The following is a 17,953-nucleotide window of genomic DNA, read 5'->3' as shown; positions in this document are numbered from 1 at the left end:
TATTTCTGTATAGCGATACATTTTTTTTTTTGTCACCAGTATCTGTATTCCTGTATCGAAATACATTTTGGATGTTCCGTTGTATCGCGATACAATGAGGGTGAAATGTATTTCGTTACATTTCTTGAGAAATACTCCCCCCCCCCCCCCCCCCCCCCCCACCCCGAACAAAAAAAAAATACAAATTCAAACGCATTTTTTTTTTTACTGCTGAGGGCGCCAGGGTCATGGAACTGCTGGGGCATTATTACCATGCCGACCAAGGTTCCTTCCAATTCTCCAAACAATTTTTTATGCGTCCTCTTCTCTCTTCTGAGAACTGTTGCTTAGTCGGGGACCCAAACCAGGTGACGTACTAAAAGTGGAGTCAGACCATCTTGTGCCACAGGTCCTTATAAGAGGTTTCTTGAATCATTGTTTGCTGGCATCCACAGCCCGTTGCTAACCGTCTTTCTTGCCTTAGCGTACACAGTACATCCAGCCGGCAAAGCTGAGTCACAGTCCGTTGCAGGACGAGCCTGGCGGTAGTTGACTTGAAATAGTAGGATGACTCACGCAGTGAAGTTCAATACATATTCCAATGCGTCTGCGGCTGCGGCCGTAATATTGCACGGCTCAAGGGTACGTCATCAGCCGACCTTAAATAGACCCGCTGCTCTGGTTATCCGAAACCCAGGAAGGTCTGACGTGGCCTCGCTGTGCCGATCCAGACTTCGCACACCTGCAACTCGTCTTGAGCGCGCAGTTTCTCGGACAGCTCGCACCTGTGCCAGCAATAGGTCGCAATCCACGAGATCTCCACTTGGACTAGGCAAGACGAAACTTGAGGACTGCTATTTATGCGTCAGTGGCGGAGGGTCGGCTGGAAGGACCTTCACAACAGGGACGCCATTGTATCGTTTTTTTAACCATAACAGAAGATACGACTTCTGTTCCAGGATGCTTCAAGTGGTCCACTATTCTTGAAATTTCCTAATGACACTGCCTGCACGATCTTCAGCGAGGTGACCTACAACGAAAGTACGTATTGTCCTCTCCTACGGCAGCGTGGTAAAGTTTCATGTTCAAGGCCACACCTACACATAAAGAATACCAGTTCATTCCACCGTGACGTCATGTGATCAATGTTGACAGCGGCGCCCTTTATGGACAGGGGAGTGGTGAAGTTTTGATGGGATTTAGGGTGACATAGAATTTACTTTGAGATCGAAGTCTTTTCGCATCTCCCGTCAGACAGACAGGATGTCAGCATAGCCGTGCGCACAGGAGAGGCAGGGGGGGGGGGGGGGAGGGCGGCCGCCCCTCTAATCATTTAGGGGGGGGGGGGGGCGCAAAGTTGGCCCGACTCGAGGCGCGACGGCGCCGGCGGTATAGGCCTCCTGCGCTGAAGCTTTCAACAAACTATAGCCCCCTCATTTTGGGTAGTACAAGCTCACCTGATTGAGCATAGCCCTACTTATGTCACGTTGGTCGAGCTTTTTGAATTCTGTGTGGTGCTAAAGAGCGAAAAAACAACTTTGGACGCCAGAAATCGGCCAAACTGAACGTTGCAAAAGAATCGAAAGTGTCAAATTCATGACGCTGCCGCTAGGGCACGCGTCTCTTACCTCTGGGTGGTGACGTCACAACACCTGTGTCGCGACACTTTAATTTTTTTTTTCTTTTTGATGTCTACTTTGGAACGCGTGAAACGGCATTTCTTGGCTCACGCTCTCAGCGTCTTAGCTTTGACGGCGTTCGAATTTTTGTTCTGTCTTTGCATTTTCAACGTGATCTCGCGCTCCGCACGAGAGCAGGCACGCTTCTGCATGCGTGACAGTTTGAGACGCTAAAATTTGTACTACCCAAAACAAGTACTAACAAGTCTTATTCGCAGCACCCCCTGGGCAGCGCGGGAGGCCCATGGTTTCTTTTTCGACGACATAAAACACCGACGGCAAAGTTCCCTCCCTCTAGTGCGCGCAACGAAAAAAACAACCATAAAAACACGCCGCGAAGCAGTCAGTCATCGAACAGTTCGCGACGAAATCGTGTAGAATTTGCTTTAGACTTTTCACGATTGGTGAAAAGTACTATATCTCCCACGTGCTACACATTTTCAGTAATCTAGTCATAAAATATTTTTACCACCACATAACATATCCATTAGTTTGTATAATGTTTGTTGAGCATGACATAATGCGTGCGTGTTATCTTGTTGTTTCTATTACATGTTTCTATCAAGCGCCAGAAAGTAAGATTATCAACTGTACATTTCGATGCTCAGAAGAAAAAAAAATGGCATGTCATAGCGTTTATCTTCAATAATTACTAAATATTGTAACTTGCTGTTTCGCGTATTTTTAATCTGCGGTATATTCTCGTGCTTTTAAGCTTTGCTATTACGTTGTGTATTGGGTGGCGTTTTTCGTCCTCTGCATGAACGTTGCAGAAGCCATATGACAGCTTTCGCCATGTGTAGGGCACCCATGCGTTTGCCCTGTATGTATACTATATTTTCCAAACAAGCAGAGTCACGTTGAGGCACTATTTTTAAATATTCTGTGCTGTTAAAGATGGCATATGTGTCGTCTCTTTCTCTAGTTTAGAAAGAATAAAAACATTTTGTATGCGTGTTGTGTCACTGACGCCTCAGCTGCGCAGGGAGTGCCTTTCTTTGCGGACGTTTCACAAGAAAGTGAGACCTACTGCTTAATAATATTTTGTATATGTTACAATTCAATATTGTTGAAATAAACGTTTCATAACCATATCTCGTCTCAGCACTACAATATGAGCGCAAGGACATCAGTGGGAGTGCGTTGATAGAAAGCGGGGGGGGGGGGGGGGGGGGGGGAAGGGGGGGGGAGGGGGGGGGGGCGGCGGGGGCGCTATGGGGAAACCTCGCCCCCCCTAATGAAAAATCCTGCGCACGCCTATGGACGTCAGGGAAGGGACCGCGGTCAGTCCTTCTTTTTTTCAGCCCATTGAAAACTGCTCGTCGCCCGAAATCACTACCTTCAAGGCAAAGCACCACACCTACGGGAATGTAATTTCAGGATCAAAAACTTCCACTTCAAACTTCAAGCTTCATCTCACTCGGCGTCTCAAACAGATTTTAAAAATGTATTGCAGTATCAGTATCTCTCTATTTGTATTTCTGACCTCCCTAAAATGTATTCCTGTATTTGTATTTCCAAATACTTGTATATTTCCAAATATACTAATAATAACCTCTATTTGAAATGTACTTCCGATACGTATCGCGATACACTTTTACAGATATATTTCAGTATCAGTATTTTACCTGCTATTTTATTGTATCCCAGTATTTGTAGTTCCAAATACATTTTGGAGTATTTCTGCCCAACCCGGCCTAAATATTTGGGAAAATCCGCTGAAAGTTTCAGCTAAACTCTAGCGGGCTTGCTGATGACGGTGGTCGATTGTGTGGAACGCTCCATATATGCTCGCGCTGCGTCTCAAGTAAGAAGGTCATGACGGCTTTTTACATCTGTTAGGCCCTCCTGCGACGCTACGTCTTCTGGGGATGTTTTACCAGGCGGTTATCATGGGCAGTCACATAAGAGAAGAAAGCTATAAAAAGAAGATAACTATAATATCTCGCTGTATTTAATGAGCGTTGACTTTTAGCCTCATGCCAACGGAATTGAATAAAATGTTCACATTCGACTAAGTACAATACACCAAAAAATTAATAATATTTTTTTACCTCTGCCTGCTTCGAGGAAAACTAGCTTTTTATTCCATGCCTCTAGAAACTCAGGACTATCTCACTCTCTCAGCAACGTCTCGGTGCCCTTTGGCACGAGGTCTTCGTTGACAGATCCACTCTTGATATTGTCACAGATGAAGGTGACGAGACGATGAATAACAAACTGAAAATAAAGGTTTGATCGGCGAGCTTGTGCCATGATCAAAAGAGAAAGAACACATGGCGAGGAACCCGCAGCAAGCGTCGACCGTCGACGACGGCAGCAGAGAGGGGCGCTACGTCGGCGTCACAGTTGGCTGTCCCGAGAGTGAATCAGTAAATGAATGAACAAGACCGCTGTCGGCTTCTTATCTACTAAACTCGGTATCACGAATATTTGACCTAAATTGTTCGGTGGTGAGCTGGGCGAGTCTGACAAAACAATACCATTCTGGCATCCTTATTTTTTGTACTCGGAGTAAGAACAAACACAAATTTTCTAGATGTACCGAGAAACATTCCTTCTCGGTCATGCACGCGACAAGATTAGTGGCCTATGGTAATATGACTATATATAATTAGTGTAAATATTTGACCTAGCATATATACTTTGGCAGCTATCATCAAGCTAATAAACACCAGCGAATTGCATTTATTAGGGATGCCGCGAACTTTTTTCGAATCGAACTTTCGATGATCGAATCAAGCGGTTCGAAAGGTTCGAAAGATTTCGATTTTTCGAATTGTCTACATCGTAAAATTCGACGGAACTTCAATTTTCGAACTCGTTGAACTAAGAAGTTCAACACGTTTCGAACCGTCGAACTTATTATGCTAAAAAATTCGGTCCTTTTCGAACTTTCGACCTTATTGCGCTGCAAAGTTCGATGCTTGTCGAACTTCCGAACTTGACTGACCAAAAAATTTGATGGATATCGAACTTTCGAACTTATTTGTCAAGAGAATTCGAAAAGTTTCGAACTTTCGAATCCTGAAAAGTCAGAATTTCGACGAACTTCGACCTTTTAGGGTAAAAGTTCGACGTTCGTCGAACTTCGAAAGACCAGCGGACGGTTTCAGTTGAATTTGAGTAGTGAGGTACATTCGTAGTTTTTTTTTTCTCGAACTTTTACACGCGGTGCTGCGTTCCTTACGAAAGACAATGGCGTTTGTTTCAATGTTCTGGCATGCTTAGTTTAAAAGGAATAAATTTCCGAAGGGGCGAGGAAGGACGACGGGTTTTTGATTATCGTTTGTGCCAGATTTGGAGCGCGCTGTAGCCGAAGCTATTTGTGGTAGAGATGTTATATTTTTTTTAAAGAATAATCTATGTATAGCCTAGGTAAGTGCCGTCTTAAGATGTGATTATTGCTATTCAACGTGAGTTTCGAAGAAATGTCCAAACATGTATCTACAAGCAATTATGCCCTAAACTTGATATTTATTTTTGTCTAAGTTGTTTGAGGTTTTGCATTTAAATTAACATCACAGACAGTAAATATCATTGCCATCTGCAGAATTCAAAATAATGTATTTATTGTTTTTTCACGTTAAGAAATAAATTAACTCATGGGAGACGATTTCTAATAGTGTTCAAGTTCAGCACGTCATTAAAAGAAAACTTTTTTTTTTCGCTTCACGATCCTGGGACGTGTTTCTACTTTTATCCTGTATACATTTTGGTAAAAGAAACTTGTTTCGAAGTTCTGAATCTCTGAATACCCAAGAATACAACATTTCCGGCGAATTCTTGATAGTTTTTTTTTCTCCAACATTTTATCCCCGCATTTATTCTTTTTTTTTTTTTTTTTTTTTTACTATTGTCACAGGTATTTAGGTCGAAAAGACATAGCTTTGAACTTCCGAACCACTAAGCATGTGGCGAGTAGTACCTTCTGACAACGAGTTTCTAACAATGACCATCTACGCAATCTTTTATGCAGCGAAGAGCGACATATGCATAAATAATTTCAGATTAAAATAAGCTCGACCACGCCCTCTTTCCCCGTATTGTTTTCTTTAACAGTCCGAAATATTTGGAAGGGGGGAAGGAAACTGAAGCCCCCCCCCCCCCCCCCCCCCCCTCTACCCTCTTACCCCCCGTTTTTCCTCTTCCGATGCCACTTGTATGGTAGACCGCTCCTCGACCTCGAGTTGTGTCGGCTTTTTCCGAGGCGATTCCTCCCTCCCAGAAAATAAACATCCAGGACAATAGACCAATCTCACCAAGCATTCGACGCATGCGCTAGGCAGCCATAACTTTAGTTCACAGGAGGCAATCGGCAGTGCGCGAGACAGTTCGTGCCCTGCACGCGCAGAGCTCCAGCCAGGTTGTCGCACGCGCAAAAAGACTAAAGTTCCTTCGATGCATTGCGGCAGAGGTGGCGTAGTCAAACTGGCTGGTGAGATCGGTCTGTTACAAACTTAACTTACTATATGCCAGCGTCACCCGGGCGGCGTTCGATCAGATTACTACCAGCGTGCAAGGGGTGGCGAGGTAGTTTGCCAGGTCACTTCAAGGTTTTTCTGAGCCTCAACCTCCTGCCCGCCCCTGGCCGTTTTGAACTGGATGAGTCTCGTAAAACAGTGTGTTCGTGTGATCACTACTGCGTGATGCAGGTTAAAGACCCCCCATCCCCACCCCGGGCTGGCGGTCACAATTACTGATCCATGGTCACATGTCACTCTGCACTGGTAAATATTCCAGCACATCCGGGACACTCGTCGCCTCATTTAATTGCGTGACCAATTTCGCAGCATCTAGATATCACACCCTAACTTTTCTAAACTTGATTTTGTGAAAACCAGTGAGTCGTGAAAACGTTATTTGAAACAAACTGTGGAGGAACTTGAAAACCGGACTTTGAACTTTGAAAACTTGAACTGGTAAGGAATTCAAAATCTTCGAAGTTTTTCTCTTTTTTTTTCGAATTTAGCGTTCAAAGAGAATCGAAACCTTCAAACTTTTCGAACTTTATGCAGAAAGAAATTCGAAATATTCGAATTTTTGGAACTTCATGTCTATACACGAACTCCTCTCTGTTACGTCACGGCGCGGTGGTGGCGCGTCGGTCGCACTTTCGGTCTGGAGCTGTGGGCAGAAGTCCCCATGCCGGACGTGTATTCCTGCGTTGTTTTGAAAGGAACGAGACGAAAACTTGCCTTCTCGTCAAAACTCTGCGACTGCGGCCGTACCAAAAGTGTCGAGAAAGGTTTGAAGGTCAGTTTTCACGTGCTCGGTTCGTCCGAGATTATGGATATGTGCCGTGAAAAGGGAAAAGCAGACGCCGTCGGACAACGATTGCTTCGGCGGGAAGCACTTTGGGTTGAATTCACGGATACTTGTGGTCATCAGATTTATTTGTTTTGTTCCAACATGAACGCCAGAAAACCGTCAAGTTGTGCGGACCACCTGCCGACTACGTTCAGCGCGTCTTCAAGTTCGAACGGCCACCTGATCGTTCGAATTGTCGTCTGCTCTTTCAAACGTTTCTGCTTGTCGTCTGCTCTCTTAGAGGACGTCGGCCCGTAGACGAAATCTTGGCCGGGTACTTGCGATAAGAAGTAAGTACACGCCTCAAAGTACTTAAATTTGAAGGTTGGTAAGCAGGCTCGATGTGAACCGCAGATACAAGGAGATGTTGATCATCGTTACCAGTGACCATCACCGACTTGCTAGGCCTGATTGGCATGGTCCGATTCTCCTTTAGATTTTCAATATCGAAGTCGACCATCTCAGCTACAGTTCACGCTTTTGCAGCCCGAGCGACGTTGCGACTGAAAATTGCGAGCGAAATCTCATCATGCGAGTCAGGCTTTAGCGTACATTCTGCGGCGTCCACGCGGAATGCATCGCCGCATGTTACATTATTGACGCGGAAGTTTGCGGTGTAACGAGCCTTGTTAATTTCGCTGAGGCCGCTGAAGTAGTCAGACATTGCCAGGAAGACGTAGAATCAGCAATTCGAACGCGAAAAAGGGCAGGGGGACTCACACAAACGCGATAACATCGCATTTCAATGGTTTGTTTATGGGCGACGGCGAGATTCTTGCCCACACCCCATCGCGCATGCGCGGCGCCGGTGGCGCCCGCTAGGGGCGCTCCGGTTTGTTTGTAAACATGAGTTGGTGTATAAAAATTCGAAGCGTTCGAAGTTTTCGAATTTTATTTCCAAAGAATTTCGAAATCTTCGATTTTTATCGAACCTGAAGTAAAAAAATATTCGATTCCGAAATTTTAGAAACCGTGAAAGCTTCGAACTTTTCGAATTCGAAACTCCACTGTGATTGAAAGTTGCGAATTTGTCGAATTCGAACCTCGGTCGGTACGAAAATATTGAAATTTTTCGATATCGAACCTCAGTTCGCTTCGCAAATATCGAAATCTTTCGAAATCGAACTTGGGGTGGTTCACGACATCCCTAGCATTTATTAGCTATTAGAACATTGTGTTCGCTAAGCAAAAAAGTAAATCCACAAGCAAAAACGCAATAAGTGTTAGCAGTATCAAGCTATGATAATATAATTATATTGAGCCACACCTAAAGTAATTCTCAGTTTGTTCTCACTCGCGTTCGCAAAGCCATTGTGTATTCATTTGGCTGAGTAGTCACGATTCCTCATTTACCAGCCATTTAATTGTCATCTCTTGTTTTCCATCATATATCTCGTTTTTATATTTTCCATTCTAGTATGTACGAGCACTAAATGACAACTTTTCTTTTTTTTTGTTAGGGGACGTACGTCTGACGTTTATTAAGATATTTTCAAGATATATATATTTAAAAGTTTTAAATCTTTGAGTACAAAGGAAGCCTGTGTGAGTCACAGAATTGGAAAGAGGATTGACTGGAATTAAGAATTATTATAATAGAATTAATTTATTGCACGTGTACAAAAGTAATTCCGGAGAAAGTAAATGAAAAGCTGGAGTCACAGGCAACCTAAAAAGTGACGGGTGTAGTAGGTTCCCGCCGCCTAATTAATATTGCTCCCGAATCACTGAGATTCCGATATATATCTTATTTAATTAGTGTGCCGAAGCGCGAATTGCGAAGCAAGAAGCAAGAACATAAGGAACCACGCCCTGGGTTTCTTGGGCTGCAAGTGCCTATAGCAACATCGGTCTTTAATGTGGCACAAAAGTAATGATCTGGGTTGAAGTAAAATATTTTTTTACATTGCAGACAAAACTCGCGTATTACCTGTTTTTATTATTTAGCATATTTTTACACATGATGCATATCAATAGCCTCGGAGTGCACCCGACCTAGCGATTCAATTCGTTCAAACCAGAGAGCCGGCAAGCGCATATTAAACTAAGCTTACATACGACAATGAGAAGTAAAGAATTTTTTTTATATAGCAGGGCGATAGTTTCTGACAGATAAATACTTTCTTTGTTATTTAATGTCGCGCCATCTTCTGTCCTGTAAAAGAACAAAGCTCACTACTCAAAGAAGCAACTTTCATGCCGCTCTTTTGTCGGTTGTACATGAAAATCCCTATTTCTGTGAATATTGTTTACAAGCGGCGGCGGGTAGCGGAGTACGGGATTTTAATTTCGCACATTAAGAAATGCATATTTATTTCACAATTAAGGCTCTTTAACAAGTCTTTCAGAGCCCCAGCAGCGTACAGAAAGGCAAGTTCAGCACTCAGTCAGGGGTGACTGTAGACGGCGTAGTCGACGTAGCTTCTATGCTATAATGTGAGAATGTAGGAGGTGAAACCACGAGACATCCGATTTAATCTTCAATAATACTGGGATTCAAATTTTATAACAACATGGGAGAAAGCAGACGGGCATTTTAACCGTAACAACTTTTAGGCCCCAGGCCCCCTATTAAACTATATATATATATATATATATATATATATATAGTTAGTATGTCTGCCGAAATCACGGTAATCCCAATTGCTCAAAAAATATTTTACACGCAAATGAAAAACGACATGCACGTTCGTATTTTTATACCGTCTCAAAATATACAGTAAGCGAAGTAAACGGTTGAGAAGTAACAGATCCTAACACGCTTGTTTACTAAAACATGATATCTGTGTACTTTCGCTTTTTGGTTTCTGTCGTCACTTAGGGAAAAATTCTGAGAATATTTTATGCTGAAAAACATGTTAACCGTTTGCTTAGTGAGCATCGCAGTTTAGATAAAATAACTTCCGAAAGTGAAATGCTTCTAGTTGCGCATTATCGAATGCTTTTAATCAATATATGGTTAGCCTTCCAAAAGACGTTAGGTGTCGTGAAATGATCCCGGTACCTGCGTCTACATCAACCACTAATTTGCGGATTCTTTTTTTTTTAATTCCAACAGACGCGGCATAAATATTTGCCGCGTTAAGGGATTTAAGGGGTTGCCGAAGTCTGGACGTAAATGATTTCAGTAATAAAGCCATCCAGTGTGTTCTTGATATAATTGCACCTGCATATATCTTCGTATCTAATACATCCATTTCTGCTAGTGTATTGCTGAAATTGGTAGAAGTAGGTAGAGGATGGAAACGAAAATTTGTTCTCAAAGTTATAGGCCAATTTCTTTATTTTTTTTTCGCTAAAGAACATATAAAATAATGCAGTATAGGCTTCTGCTATCTAGAAAAACGTTCGGCACTTTCTAAATTTCAAGACGGCTTTAGAAAAAAAAAGATCACTGAAACAGCATTGTCAAAGCAAAACAAATTTTAAGATATTTCGAAGACAAATATCTGATTCTTCGTGTGTACGTAGATTTCTCAAAAGCAATCGATTTACTAGTTCGATCTGTCGATATACTTGATAGATCCCTTTACTTGAAGTGAACAACCAAAATAGAATGTACCTGGAATGCGCGTGCGTAGTGGCAATTCTTTTAGCTTTTTGCTTTCGGACAGTTAGAGCTGAAGACACAAGCACGCGCAGCGCGTGTACTTTCGTTCCCGAGATTCTTTTTAATGCTTGGGTAATTCGGCAAAAGTTGTGTTGTAAGCGCTGACATCACTGGTCCAGAGAGAAAGAACGAGAACAAGAATGACATAAGAGAGAGAAGAAAAAAAAACAGACGATATGATGAGCGTGTTCGTTTTGCCGCAACCGTTTTGAAGTTGTTCCAGAGCATGACAACTGCATTTACAAAGCAAAAGCATCAACTGTCCCATGGAGTGAAGCCGGCGGCGTCGGTAACCGCGAACAACAGCCCCTGAACTCCCACTTTTGCATTTTCCCATTTGCTGAGCGAAACGGCATCTAAAGAGTCATTGACTGCGACGCTTCATAGTTGAAAAAAATGCCACCACGCAGCGAAGCCTTGTTTCTGGCGCTGCGGGCGTTCTGCCGCCGCTCTCTCCCCCTCTCGGGTGACGTGTCAAGGCCCATACGCACATTCGCGTTTGAGCGCGGTGCGTTCCGTAGCGGCAAGCGGACGCGTTGCGTTGCGAAGACCGCTTGCGCCAAACTTGTACGCACAGTTGCGCTGACACGCAGTCAGCCGCAGTCAAGAGCCAATAAGAACGCGCTATCGTCGCTAGTGGCTCACCAATAGTAAGCGAAATCCAAGGCAACATGGCGGCGCACAGCGACAGCGTCGAAGTGTTCGATCTTGGGACAATCTCGCCGGCTTCCCCGACGTTTTGTCAGGCTTGAACCATCGCAGCCTTGGGAAATACAGTCCCGACCGCTCCCCAAAACGAAAAAGCAAGCACTGTGACCGGCGAACCGGATACGTCTCGCCGAGTCGGCCGGGTGGGGCGAGCGAACACGTCACCCCCTCTCCTCTTTCGGCTTCTGATTGGTCGAACGCACCCGAACGCGCCGCAACGCTTCGGAGAGTTGAACAAGTCTCTACTCGCTTGCGTCGCGCTACCGAGCGTTGCGGGGAGGCGCGCGTCGCTCCGTAAGCAACCGCGCCTGGCCGCAAGGACTCCGCAACGCACAAAAACGCGTTCAAACGCGAATGTGCGTATGGGCCTTCAGGCGTCAGGCGCGGCCGGCGGCTTTTCCGCTCCCTTTTCCTGTACACAACACTATCACGTGTCACGCCCTGCTTCCACTCATGTCGCGCCGCCCGGCCGGCCTGTGCGGAAGATAGCGGGGCGCGCTACTTGTATGAATGATCTGGGTGTGGAAATGCTTTCGTAAGCAGTTTTCAATATCCTCTGGTAATTTCACCCAGCCTTTGCTAAACCGCGGCTTCTCGCAACCGGACATGATGAACAGTAAAAAGTGGGAGCGATTGTCACAAAAAAATTTTAGCGAAAAGGCCGAAACCGTCAAAGCCCTGCCAATAGCAAAATTAATCTATGGCGAGACGGCATCCCAGTCATTTTATATTAGAGGACACGTGGCAATTTCTTCATGTCTGGGATATTTACTAAAAAAATCTAATTTGGATAAAACAAGGCTCTGCACTCCAAGAAAATTATTTGTTTGTAAAAGAAACTGGCTTTATTTCTGCTGATATCATGCTATAAGTTTCTGGAGTTACATAAATCTGGTATAGTTAAGACAATACATTGTAAAAAAAACGATTGCGTACCACACAAATTTAAGTGGGCCCCGAATTATACAATATCATACCCTTTCTTACATTAAAAATTCAAACATTGAAGGACGCCATTTTGAATCTAAATAGAAGCTCCAAAATTTGATACTTTATGATATGTTTTTTTCTTCTAGAAAGCTTGAATTTCGGTGTTGATAATGATGATGATGAGGATGCGGCTTGTTCTCTTTGAAACGGGCGAGCGCGAATAAGTTCGTGCCCAAACCTGGGAGTGAGGAGATCTTAAAGCCCCCTGAAATGGATCTTATTCCACCAATCTTCAGGTCTTCGTTTAGTGGCCACTACAAGCCTGTGCAGGCCGCTAGAAGGCCCCTTTATCTGCGTAGCTGCAGAGCTCTGTGCATCAGAGTAGTCTGCTTGGTTGCGCCCGATTTCAGTAATTGTGAAGCCCAACGCCTCACAAGCACTAAGGGGCTCTGCAGGTGTAGGCATTGGGACGGCTGAAGTCCCGCACAATCTAGCACAAAGTGCTCCACCGTTTCATCGTAGCCTCCGCAGACCCGACATGCCCTCGAGGTCACCGTAGCATCAAGCCGGCGTCTGTAAACTAGGGTCCGGAGGGCCCAGGCGCGCGCCTCGGACAACAAGCGGCTGTCCAGGCTGTTGTCGTGCAGCAGTGCTTCCGATGCGATGGCTGTTTTGTGGGTCAGGTACACTTGGAACGTCGACTTTCTTTGTGCGTCTCGGACGTCGTTGTCACGGACTTTCTTCTTAACCTCTGTCGCCCATTCCCTTTCTGATGACGCTTCAACGGGGTCAGAAAAAAGGCCATACTTGTGCTCAAGTTGATGAAGGCGCTTCTGCCAGCGTGCCCCAGACCCGTCAGGTGAGTCTACATAAACAACCCCCTGGCCCACATGCAGCTGTCCATATGGTGAAGGCGCCCGTAGTAGGTAGTCTTGCTGGTCGCCTCCCGAGCCTCAAAGGAGGACCAGCCCAGATCTTCCTGAACTGCCTCGTTGGTGACCCCCCCCCCCGTGGGAGCCCAATGCCTGGAGTCCAATCTCTCTCTGTCGGTGTTCCATATGGGCTCGGACATCACCGGGAACGGATACTACGGCATTTGCAAATGCCAGTCCAGGTACTACTACCGCTTTCCAGAGCTACCGGGACACAATGAACCGATTGCAGCTCCAAAGGCTTCGCATACGGAGAATGTTGGCTCCTCGTGTGGCTGCGTGGCGAAGATAAGTGTGGTGGTCTTGTAGGTAGTCTGCCTCATTTGACAGTGCGATGCCCAAGTACTTATATGAGTCGAGTATTGGCACATCGCATCCGCCGAGGCGAAGGCTGCCGAGTGTTGGCTCGAGGGAGCCTGAAAACACAACCGCCGCTGACTTGCCCGCGTTGAATCTCAAGCCAAGCTCCATAGCCTCATGAGTGCATATGTCAAGAAGTTGTTGCATTTCACGCACTGATACCGCAGTCAGTACCACATCGTCTGCATAAGTTAGTCCCGGCAGAACCCAGTTGACGGTCTCGCCATGCTCCAGGCAAGTTAGAGAATAGCCCAGCCCTGATCGGATGAGCTGCTTCAGTGGTCACGTAGATAGAGCATATACAAGAGCGGAGTTAGTGGGCATCCTTGCCGCAAGCCCCTCGTCACCAGCACCTCCTCAGGCGTATCCTCACCGAGCTGGGTTCCAACCGTGTATCATCGTATAGACGGTAGATGAGCGCTGTCCACTCCGGTCGCATGTTAAGATCCTGGAGTTGACGAACGAGCCGTCCATCTGGAACGCTATCGTAGGCCTCCACGATGTCTAGAATGCAACAGATAAGATTCCTTTTCTCCCTTTGGGCCACCTCAATACATTGTGAAAGTGTATACAGGTGATCTCCCAATCGGCGCCCCCGTCGGAAGTCTCCTTGGAGTTCTGTCAGTAAACCCTCTTCCTCCACCCATGTGGTCATGTGCTCTTTCATGATGCTTCAATACTTTTTTATACATGGTGCGACGCCTGTGTCTTCACTGAATAAGTACATAATAAAGCTAGAAAGCGAGAAATATAGACATTGCAAGTGATATGTTTACATGATTCTTTATGTAATAATGCGTTGCCAGTGATCTGGACCCATCGAAACCACCGATGGGAACAACCATTACCGCTCCATGCCCCGGCGCTTCGAAGCGGCCGCAATGTATGGAACTTTTCTCGCTAGTTTATTATATTAACTCTATGACTATTTTGTCTCTCTCATGCCTTACTCATTTGACACGTATGCAACTTACGTCTGCTAATCAGAAAGATGGACTGGTTTGATTCTTCCGTTGAAACCAACGCTATGCATGCACTAGTTCGGGCTCATGAGTGCCTCCTTTGACTGGAGCTGATGTTCTTGCTTTCCGCATAGCTCATTTACATTCTTAAATCACGACTGTTGTAAGCATAGTAGGCGTTTCTGAATTGCAAGCTGTTATTTTTTGTCGCTCTTACAATTTTTATTTTTAAAGAATTATGGTAAAACTGAAACTAGAGTTTTTGAAAGTGGTGATAGCATTGGACATCCATTACAACGACAAGCACAAGTTCACCTTTGAACAGCCATGCGTACAGTTTGATTGTGTCGCGCGAACTGTGTAGACGCGATTGTTCTCCCCTCGAAGTCAAGTGTTTTAGCGCGATTGTATGCAAGAAGGAGCTCCACATCCAACGCGTACAACAGTCCAAACTTATGGGCTACACGAAAACGACGAAACCTAGGCCAGTGTTGCATCAAACATCTCTCATTCACTATAACACGCGTAAACACCACATTTTAATACGTGTCTTTTGTAGTAATTATGTCTTTATATATTAAAATCGTTTTTGTCTCGACTCCAAAGAAAGTGATGTATTTCTCCCTAAGGCAATATATTTAGTTAGTTTCGGTTTGAACCTCGAACGTTATGGCTCTCTACACGTACTTCAAGATGCCGAAAAAGCGGACGCATATTAGGCACCTAGGTGCAGCGAATATTTGGCATGTAAAATTTCATTGTTCGTGCGGTTTACAAAATCCCGTTGACATGCGTGAGGGTAAAGGATATGCGTGAAATTTACACTCGTACAAAAAGAAATGAACGGGTGAACTTCAATCGTCTTTGCAATCAACCTCTGGAGGGCACGAACCTTTCCACTGTTCAGATTTCCATTGTCTTAATGCCTCATCAACAGACGGCTCATTCCGAGCTGCCGAAGTCAAATATCATAAGACATGCTACAGGAATGTGCAATAAAGGCAGGGCCGCCGCAGTTTTTTCAGCTAGGCTTCAATTCGTTTAGTTATAAAAATATGGAGAATATACGCACATGATCATTTTTCACTTCTCGCTGTGAGTGTTTGCTTCGACAAGGGTTGGCGAAGCTGATATCTTTAAATAAACGTTCAGTTGTTTATCGGTGCTTCTACGGACTAATATTTTATTTTTCCGTCGTTCTATCCCGTTTTCTTGTTATGTAATTGAGTTCCAACGGTCTATTTTGCACCTAGGTACTTAGGACTATTTTGAATCTAGACAAAAAATGGAACTAAGCCTTTTAGTTGTAGCTGTCTTAACGTTTCTTGTAGATTATTTTAGAACAAACATCACTCCAAATAGTTCACAATATTGCCACATAAAAGAAAACTATTCGTGACCATTTTTTAAGACTGTGTTATGGTTAAGTAAGTTCAATGTATAAAACAATTGAGTCTTTCTTAAGCCACCTGACGTTAAAGACATAAGATATCTGCTCTGGGCGAAAGAGCACATGTCGAAAGTCATAATATCTAACTATAGTATTGAGCTGTTTTTAGTGAGACGTACTCCTCACTGACTTGTCTGGAAGAACACTTGAGCAATTTTTCTTTCTCCCATTACATTCTTCTAAAAACATTTTCACGCAGTGCCTGTAGAAACTTGGGAAGACAATGATTTTTAAATGCGTCGGTGTCCTGTGACACGAGGTCGCTACTAAAGTTCCAATATTTATGTTATTACGTATGGTGTTGTAGATATATAATTGGTAAGTATTTTATTTTACTTTGTACTACAGTATACACCCTGGTAGCAGTCATCAAGCCCACAGGCCTAAGATTAAGTTATATGAATAAAATATGATAATATCAAGCGACAGCTTATTTATTCCCAATCTTTCCTGGCAGGTATCCTCAAAGCCGTATAAATTGTCAGCTGTTACAATGTTTTATGCATTGACCAGACCCTTAATCGCTTCCTATGGATTACTAAAATAAATGTGTTTTTTTTGTATATTATTTGTACTGTCTTACCCTAGTTTGAAATTACACTTTTGTATTATAGACTTCGTGAAGTATCTCGACGGACAATATGGGCAGGACCACATTATACGGCCTTTTTTGTGTCTGCGATCCCCACCAGCTTTATTGTCCCTCAATTTGTCAAGTAGGGAAACGTATGACACTGCTCCTCGCATTTCATTTGTAGTTCGGACCCCATTGGCTTCGAAAACGGTCAGGAACACCGAAGGAGCGTAAATGACTTTCTGAGGTCATATTTTGTGAAATCTAAACTTCAATATTACAATGTACAGCTAAATATATATCCAAGCTTAAAGATCTCGGAGTACTGAGGAAGCTCCTGTAACTTAAGGAAAAAAGAGTAGAGTGGATAATTAGTATATGAATATACCTTTATTTCGCGTGCGCAAACACTATTTTGGAGAACTAAAATTAAACTTCGAAATCCTCAACAGCGACAACAAGATCAAAGAAGCGGACTAAAGAATTTGGTACTGCTTTCCAGCATTTCATGAAATTAATGATCGTGGTTGGAGTTGCCTAATTTATTCTACTGCAAATTAATCTAGTGTTTTCCTTTCTTTTAATTTTTTGTTTATTATTTCGTTTGACACTGTTTTACAAGATTTACCACCATAACCCAACAATTAGAAGTAAACTATTTCCTCCTCCCACTTCTTTTTTTCCGAGATTAGATAACAGCTGTAAAATACAACCCATATATGCATCCACGACTTCTTACGCTAACTCTTTCATACCTTTTACAATTAATGAATGGAACGCTTTGCCTAACAGCATAGTCACAGCTCACAATATAGATGTATTTAAAAAAGTGCTTGGCGAGTTTTTAGAATCCACAATGAACTAGCGCTTTTTAAACATAAGTAATGTGAACTTTTTTGTGTTGTTTTGTTTGAATATTTTGTTGATTCTTTTTGTTGTGTTGTTCATGAGTGTATATGCTTGTATGCTTTTCTTATTATTTTACAAATATGAGCTGCCCATCCCTTGTATAATGCCCTGTTTTAGGGCCTTCAAGGTACTAATAAATAAAAAATAAATAAAAATACAATGATGAATATAAAAAGCGTCAGAGCGCACCCGATCCAGCAATTATAATTATTTAATATTAGTGAGTAGGGTAACGCGTCTTAAATTCGGGCTCATTTGAGGTAGCGTGTGACCATTAAAGTACAGGGTCCGATCGAGAAAAGTAAACACTACTTTTCGGCCCGCGTAAAAAAACTGCGCATGGCAGAACGCTCACACTCCGCCAGAATGTAACCCTAGTTCTCCAAGCAAGATGCCAAAGTTTCAGAACATGAGCTTACCTGGATCAAAAGGTAAAAGAAAAAAAAAAAAGAGAAATCTCTGCGGGGAGGCTCCGACCATGGAGAGACGCAGACGGAGGCCGTCTGCTTTGCGTTGCATCGCATAGGTGGCTCCACCACCTATCCGGGTG

Source organism: Ixodes scapularis, unplaced genomic scaffold, assembly GCF_016920785.2.
Source record: "Ixodes scapularis isolate PalLabHiFi unplaced genomic scaffold, ASM1692078v2 PGA_scaffold10__122_contigs__length_95168666, whole genome shotgun sequence".
NCBI lineage: Eukaryota > Metazoa > Arthropoda > Arachnida > Ixodida > Ixodidae > Ixodes > Ixodes scapularis.
The sequence above is the reverse complement of the archived record's forward strand: the minus strand, read 5'-3'. Positions refer to the sequence as shown.